The following is a 7058-nucleotide window of genomic DNA, read 5'->3' as shown; positions in this document are numbered from 1 at the left end:
CTTGGGTGGGGTGTTTATTGTGGCCCCAGAATCTCATGGGGAGTAGGCTTAAGGCACTCAGGAACCCCAAAATTTGGGAGCATGAAAAGTATCAGACATAATGGGTATCAGAGTCCCATTGCTGAAGGAGGTCCTGTCATTGAAAAACCAACCTCATTTCAGATCCCCTCACAAGAGATGGGGATGGATTTTATGAGAAGTTTCCCTCCATGGCTCAGGTATTCTCATGGTATCCCTGGCCTCTCCTTTGGGAGGCCTAAGGCAGTAAGAGCCCTGTCTCTCAGCCTCTTTCTCTCAGTCTTGAAGTCCCTAGCCCCCTTCCACCTTACTCAGTTCCAGTGTTGCCTGCCCAGCAGTCCACATTTACCTGGACACATAGGCTTCAGACCCTGTTCCTTGGAGAGAGTCCATGTGGATATCAAGCAGCCTCCTGTAAGCAGGTGCTCTGTGGAGGGCAGAGCCCAAGCTGTCACATTGTATTTCATCCCTTGTTCTTCCAAATTTCCTGGAGGGGGTTATCCTATGTCTTTGCAGCCTTCCTCGCCCCCTCCTGGTCCACAGTACCGTACTTTTCTATTGCCCAGCTAGGTCAAATCATTAGAACCAAACCAAAAGAAATGAGATCCTCAGTGGTTCCCCTGGACCAAGAACCTTCTGGAACCCTGGATGAGGACCCTGAGGTGTGGGGTAGAAGTGTTGGACTTGGGGTAAGAGGACTTGGTTGAATCTACTACTTCCCATTCTGGGCAAGCCATTTCATTTTTTCTAAGCCTCAGTTTCTCCTTATGTAAAATGGTGCTGATTTCAACTTAAATGAAGCTCTCCACGTGGTGACTGGCACACAGAAGCACACAGTCTTATCCTTCCCCTCCTCTCACACCACAGGGGCCTCAAGAGCTATTTATGTGGACTCCAGCTTATAGCTATTTGTAGGTCCTTCACCAACCCACCCCACTGAATCTCTGGCTTCTTTTTAAAAACAGCAGTAGCTACTTATGAGGAGTCTACAATTGGCCCAGTACTGTGCCATCCTTGCATTTACTCAGTGTTGAAGAATTCAGAGCTTGGGATGAGTGATTTACCCAGTGTTAAACATCAATTACAGGCAGAGGGAGAATGCTAGAGTCAGGGCATTGGGACATTAGATGACTTTTTCCAACTTACAGCCCCGAAGTGAGTTTGTCCACAACTCAGCTCTGACATTCTCAGCACAAAGCCCAGTCCCTAGGTGCCTCCTTCCCCGGCCAACCCCAAAGCCTGAGACGAAGAGTAATGGTTTATTGAGTCATGTGGCAATGGTGGGTTGTCTTTAAAAAAGAAAGAAGCATCAAGGAGAGAAGCCCAACATGGCAGAGAGACAATTCACTCAGAGGCCAAAGTCTGGGAGTGGAAAGAGGGAAGCTTGACCCAAACAGAGTTTCATTTACAGTATATACAGTCAGGCCTTGGGGGCAGGAGCTGTGGGGGAGTCAGAGAGGACCCCCCAACTTCTCCCTCCAAGGGGTTGCCTCGGGGTCTCTTCGGTAGCTGGTGGGCTTGAACTGCAGGAAGCACACTTGGCTTGGCAGGAGCTGTGAGGAAGGGAAAGAGGTTCCCCTGCGATTTTGCCTTTCTCTGCCCTGGGCAGAGCCTCACCTCACATGAGAGGCGCCCCAGCCCTCTGGAATGTCTGTCTCAAACTGCCTGAGGCTGGTCTGGCTGATGACAGCAGTCCAAGAGATGCTCCACTGCAGAGAAGTTGGGGTGGTGCTGTGGATTCACAGCAGCAGGCAAAAGGAAGGTCAGCTGATAACCCAGCGGAGTTTCTGATTGATTAAACCCAGCCCTCAGCCCATGCCCAAGAGGGAGGTGTAGGGAGAGCCAAGCAAGTAGAGTTGAAGAGGACAGCCAGAGCCTTGGGTCTGGGGTAGGCGGGAGGCTGAGGGAGTTGACTCCCAGGGTGGCTGGCAGGGAAAGCCTGGGCACTAGGCTGTGACTTGTGGGCTGGAAGGAAGTGCTTATGGTCCATAATTATTAGAGTTGTGTTGACTGACAGAGTCACTGAGGTGTCCTCTGCGCCCCTCAGGCCCAGGTGGGCATCATTTGCCAACCCCCCAGACCCACCAAGCTTCTGGATTGCTCTCTCTTCTCTTCTTTGATGGGCACCAGCTGGGGGCCACATTTCTTCTCCAGTTTTGTCTTTTTCAGCATGGTATGGTTCTCTTTCCTCAGGATTCCTGTCCCTCATTAAGCAGTCTTGGAGGACAGTTTGGCCTTCTTCAAGGTCATCCTGTCGTTCATGGTTCATTTAATTAACCACACAGGGAGTGAGTTGCAATGCTGGATTGTGGTTATTTTTCATGTAATAAATAAAGATTCCTTTGTGTGACTCTCTGAGGCCTGTCCCTGGCCAAGTCCTCCTGTCGTTCAGTCGCTCCCACTGTCCCCATGGCAACTACAGATGGTCAAAGGCCGTGGCGGTGGTGGGTGGTGCACTTGGCCTTGATGTGGAACTGTAATAATATGGGGAACCTGGACACATTTAAAAAAAATAACAACAACACTGCTGGTCAGAAGGGGAAATTGCACCACAGCCTTCCCTGCATCTGCTGACCTTTAAGACAACACAAGTTAATCATTTATTCCTCTGGCCTATCTGATCATCAAAGATTAACTCCTCTCCAGCACTATTTCCTCCTTCTCAGTCCTCACCTTTGAGTTTCTGGCCAGAATAAGTACAGTTGCTTCTTGTCCCTTCCCCCTACGGCTGCTTTGACCTTCAACACCCCCATTGCAGGAAGAGGGCAACAGATAGCAGGTGCATGTGGAACCCCGAAGAAGCAAGGACTCTGGGGTCATGGGATACTCCCCAGCCTTGCTCAAGAAGTGCCAGGTGAGACAATCTTCCCTTTAAGATCCAAGGGGATTAGACTTCCAATAGGTCCAAGGGGATCTGGGTTTGAGGGCCCCCTTGATGAGGCTCTGCATACCTGTGGGGATGGGCAGCCCCAGGGAGGCTTAGTGGGAAGGTGCTCTGACCCCTTGCATGTCTCACCACCCTCAAGCTTTCTGACTAAACTGAAAAGAAAGATGCTTAGAGTTGAACTCATCTGGCAAAGATGAGCCCAGGTCAGCCATCCTCCCAGTTACTTCTGGAACACCAGGAGATAATGGGAAGAGGGGTCTTGGGAGATAATGGGAAGAGGGGTCTTACCAGTCTGCAGTGCTGCCCACAGGCTCAGCCACCCATGGGCCACTGCTCAGTCTGGCTCAGGTTTGCTTTGACATCCCCAAGGCCACTACCCAGGGAGGCTCTAGTGGGATCCCTCAAATACCCCCATTTGTGGGACTTCTTTCCTGAAAAGCTTCTCTTCCCAGCCAGGGCCCCAGGACAAGAGAGGGGTGAACAGCAGCCTGGAAGCTCATTTTCTGGACCTCGACCCTGAACGCTGTCCTCATTTCAAGCCAAAAACAGGGAATGTGGTGGAACAAAGGATTTCTGCGTAAGGGTTTTGGTGCTGAATCATGAGTATTTGTGAGCCACTTAGATGGTTAATGGGGGACAACAGGATGGCATTCTTGCAATCGGCTCCCAGGAAGGAGGGAGCTGCATGCTGGCGGGGTGCCATGTGCCAGTGTCTGCTGTTGTTGGACTGTAAACCCTGGAAACAGGAGATCCTGTCTCAGGCTTTTCTCGACTAAACTCCTGACCTTTTTTTCAACACTCGTGCCATGAATATTACACAAAACACAGATTTAATGAACATGGCTTTGGGGAGCAGCGGGAGAGACCAATACTAGGGAGTCACTGGCCTTCTGTTTCCTTTCCCCAAGCAACCAGGTACACTGCCCTCTTGCTACCTTCTTTGATTACACACAACACCCATCTCCCAGGCCCTCTGTATAAACTGAGGCCTCCCAGCTTTCAGACATCTTTTGGCCTGGCCTTGACTCCCCGACACCACCCCACCCTGCCCAGCAGGGAGCCTGGGTGGCCCCAGGCACTTACTCAGCAAGCTGGAGTTGGGGAAGCGCCAGGCCTCGCTGTAGGAGGAGTAGGGGGTGTGGCTGTAGGCATTGCCAGAGTATTCACTTCCTGTTGGAGGCATACAGGGGAGAGACCTGTGAGGTGGACGGCACCAGTGTGGGGCTGCGGTGGCAGGAAGTCTGCAGAACTAGCACGTTTGAAGAGTGGCAGGGGACAGCTGGAGCCAGAGCAGCGACAATGGAGCTCAGAAAGCCCCTCCAAAAGGCCCTTCCCTTTAGGAAGCCCTCACCTAGGTCATTTGGGGCAGGTTTCTTAGGTACTGTCTTGGCATCCTGCAGCCCTCCCGGGAGGCCCAGGAGGGAGATGTTGTGATTATTCCCATTTTCCGGATAAAGAGACTGAGGTGCTGGGATCTGCAGAAGCTCTCACAGCCAGGGAGTTTGGTAGAGTTTAGAATTCATGTGGTGTCTTTAGGGCCTAGGGTCTAATTGTTGCTCCCTTTGCTGCCTGGGCCTTCTGCAGAAGGGCCTTTCTGGAAGAGTCCCATGGCAGAAGGAGGGAGTTAGCATTCAAAGAGGGAAGTTGTGTATATATAAACTTTTGAGACTTCCTAGATCTGAGTGTGCTGAGTGTGTGTGTGTGTGTGTGTCTGTGTGTGTGTGTGCGTGTGTGTGTGTGTGTGTGTGTGTGTGTGTGTGTGTGTGTGTAGGATAAGGAGAGGTGTGAGGATTAAGGGTAGAAGAGGAGAGAGGGCCCTGGAGGGCACCCACCTTTCCAGGAAGCTGTGTCCTGGAACTTGTTCTAAGGAGTTTGTTGTTCTAGCCTGAGTCTGCCACTTTAAGTCAACTCAGTGCATAAATTACCACAGAGTAAATCAGATGCCTCCTTCTGTTAGTGGATTCTTGGCTTTCCCAAAAGAATTATTTACCAAAGAGATTACTTAAGAATTCTCTAACATAACAACAACAAAGTCAAACTGACCACTGCAGCTGCCATTGGTACTTGGTACCGAGCTTAAAGTTTGCAAAGCACTTTTCCGTATATTATGCCCCTTTATCCGCAACCATTCTACAAAGCACTAATCCATCCTGCCAATTTATAGAAAAGGAAATTGGAGTGCAGCGCGATTAAGTGTTTACCTCAAATCATACTGTTGTTAAAGGGCAGGATAGAACTTGACCTTAGGGCTCTTGACTCTAAATTCCAGATAATCCTTTTATTCACTTATGAGATGATTTTATTTACAAAGCCAGATTCCTGCCAATCCTGAGACCCAATGAATGTCCACATTGCCTTTCAAAAACTCATCTGCAATTTTGAGCTAAGTGTCTTCTGTGATTCCTAGTTTCCTTCCCAGACTCCCTGGAGAGGTGGTTTGAAACTTCCCAGTTCCAGAGCCAGTGTGCCAAATCCCCACCTCTCCATTGACTGTGTACTCTTAGACAAGTCACTTAGCCTCTCTGAGCCTTGACTTTCTCATTTGTAACATGGGGCAAACTATTATCCTTATTTCATGGGGTTTAGTGAGGATAAAATGAGATGATATATATTAAATGCTAAGCACCATGCTTAGAATATAAGAAGAACTCAATAAACGTTTGCTTTCATTGTGAAAGCGAACATTTATTGAGTTCTCCTTATATTCCAAGCATGGTACTTAGCATTTATTAGCTAAAATAAAGCTCAATGGCGACTCAAATCAGTCATCCAACCAGTCTTCAAGCCTAGGTTGGGGTCAATGGGGGCTGCTTCCTTGCCAAAGAAGTAGGCATTTGCACAGGAAGAATGAAATGGAAATGAGGAGGGGGAGCTTGAAGTGGAAAAAGGCTACTGGATCCTGTCCTCCTTTAGGAAGTCAGGGACAGGCAGTAAGTTCATAGTAAGAATACAGGAAGTTCCTTAGGGGTGGGGGCCAAGCACAAAAATGTGGAGAAAAAGAAGGCAGGAAGAGAAAAAGGGAAAAAGCAAAGAAGAAAAAAAGGAAAACTAAGAAAACATTTAATTCAACCATCTAGTTAACAAATGAAGAAACTGCTACCTGGAAAGAGAGACATTTGCCCAAGGCCACGTGTTCGATGAGAATCTGAACTAGAACCCTGGCCACTTGCTCCTACACCAGTGTTCTCTCTTGTATCCCACAGTGTGGACTGCCCCTGTTTACCCCAGATCTCCTGGGTTTCAGTGTTCCTTGGCAGGAAACTGATTCTCCATGGGTGGCACAGCAAGGGCTCCCTTGCCTTTACCCCACCCACCCTGCGCAATGCCAAACACTGCAAGCTTTTAAAGGACAGGCAACAGAGGTGGAAAACAATGTGTTTACCCTCTCATTTAGTTACTCATTCATGCATTCACTCCCTTACCCACTTATTTATGTATTTAACACCCATTTACCAAGTACCTGTCTGCCTCAGTTATATAGAAATTGGGGTAGGAGAGGGGAAAACTGAAGGTGGTACTTCCCAAGTGGGGCATCTTCTCATCACCAGATCTGTCAACCTGCCTGCAGCCACAGCAGATGAAATGTCCCTGCTCCTATGAAGGTCAATCAGTCTCTGCTGTGTATCTCACTCCATTCACCTTTCCAAGGACTTGGCCCCCACAATTATCTTCTTTTTTCTGCTTCAACAATCTCTCCCTTTTTAATTCATCACTCCCTTCAGCCTGCAAACATGCCCTACTATTTTTTTTTAAAACCTTATTTTATTCTAAAGATGTGAGGTACAAGTCAGGATTAGGTACATAAGTGGTTTACAAGCAGGTGAAGTTTGGGCTATCTTCTGTCTTTTAAAAACTGTCTTCCTGGCTGGGCTCTGTGGCTCAGCCTGTAAACCCAGCACTTTGGGAGTCCGAGGTGAGTGGATTGCCTGAGCCCGCGGGTTCGAGACCAGCCTGGGCAGCATGGTGAGACCTCTTCTCCACAATAAATAAAAAATTAGCTGGGCGTGGTAGTGCACGCCTGTAGTTCTGGTTACTTGGAAGGCTGAGGCAGAAGGATTGCCAGAGCCCAGCAGGTCAACACTGGGGTGGCAGTGAGTGTGCCACTGCACACTCCAGCCTAGGTAACAGAGTGAGACTCCAACTCATAAAATAA

General features: G+C 49.0%; 1 long non-coding RNA gene across 1 annotated transcript; it reads right to left on the bottom strand.

The window, feature by feature from the left end:
• Nucleotides 1–1264: 1264 nt before the first annotated feature.
• LOC103251180 lies at nt 1265–4181 on the bottom strand. Its single transcript, XR_503710.2, has 2 exons — nt 3989–4181; nt 1265–2511 (listed from the first exon to the last, which is right to left on the bottom strand). It is a non-coding gene; the product is annotated as an uncharacterized LOC103251180 (long non-coding RNA).
• Between the last annotated feature and the right edge of the window lie 2877 nt (nt 4182–7058).

Source organism: Carlito syrichta, unplaced genomic scaffold (genome assembly GCF_000164805.1).
Source record: "Carlito syrichta isolate Samal-C Ts95f unplaced genomic scaffold, Tarsius_syrichta-2.0.1 Scaffold56697, whole genome shotgun sequence".
NCBI classification, from domain to species: domain Eukaryota; kingdom Metazoa; phylum Chordata; class Mammalia; order Primates; family Tarsiidae; genus Carlito; species Carlito syrichta.
Note: the sequence above shows the minus strand (reverse complement) of the source record. Positions and strands in the feature narration are given on the sequence as shown.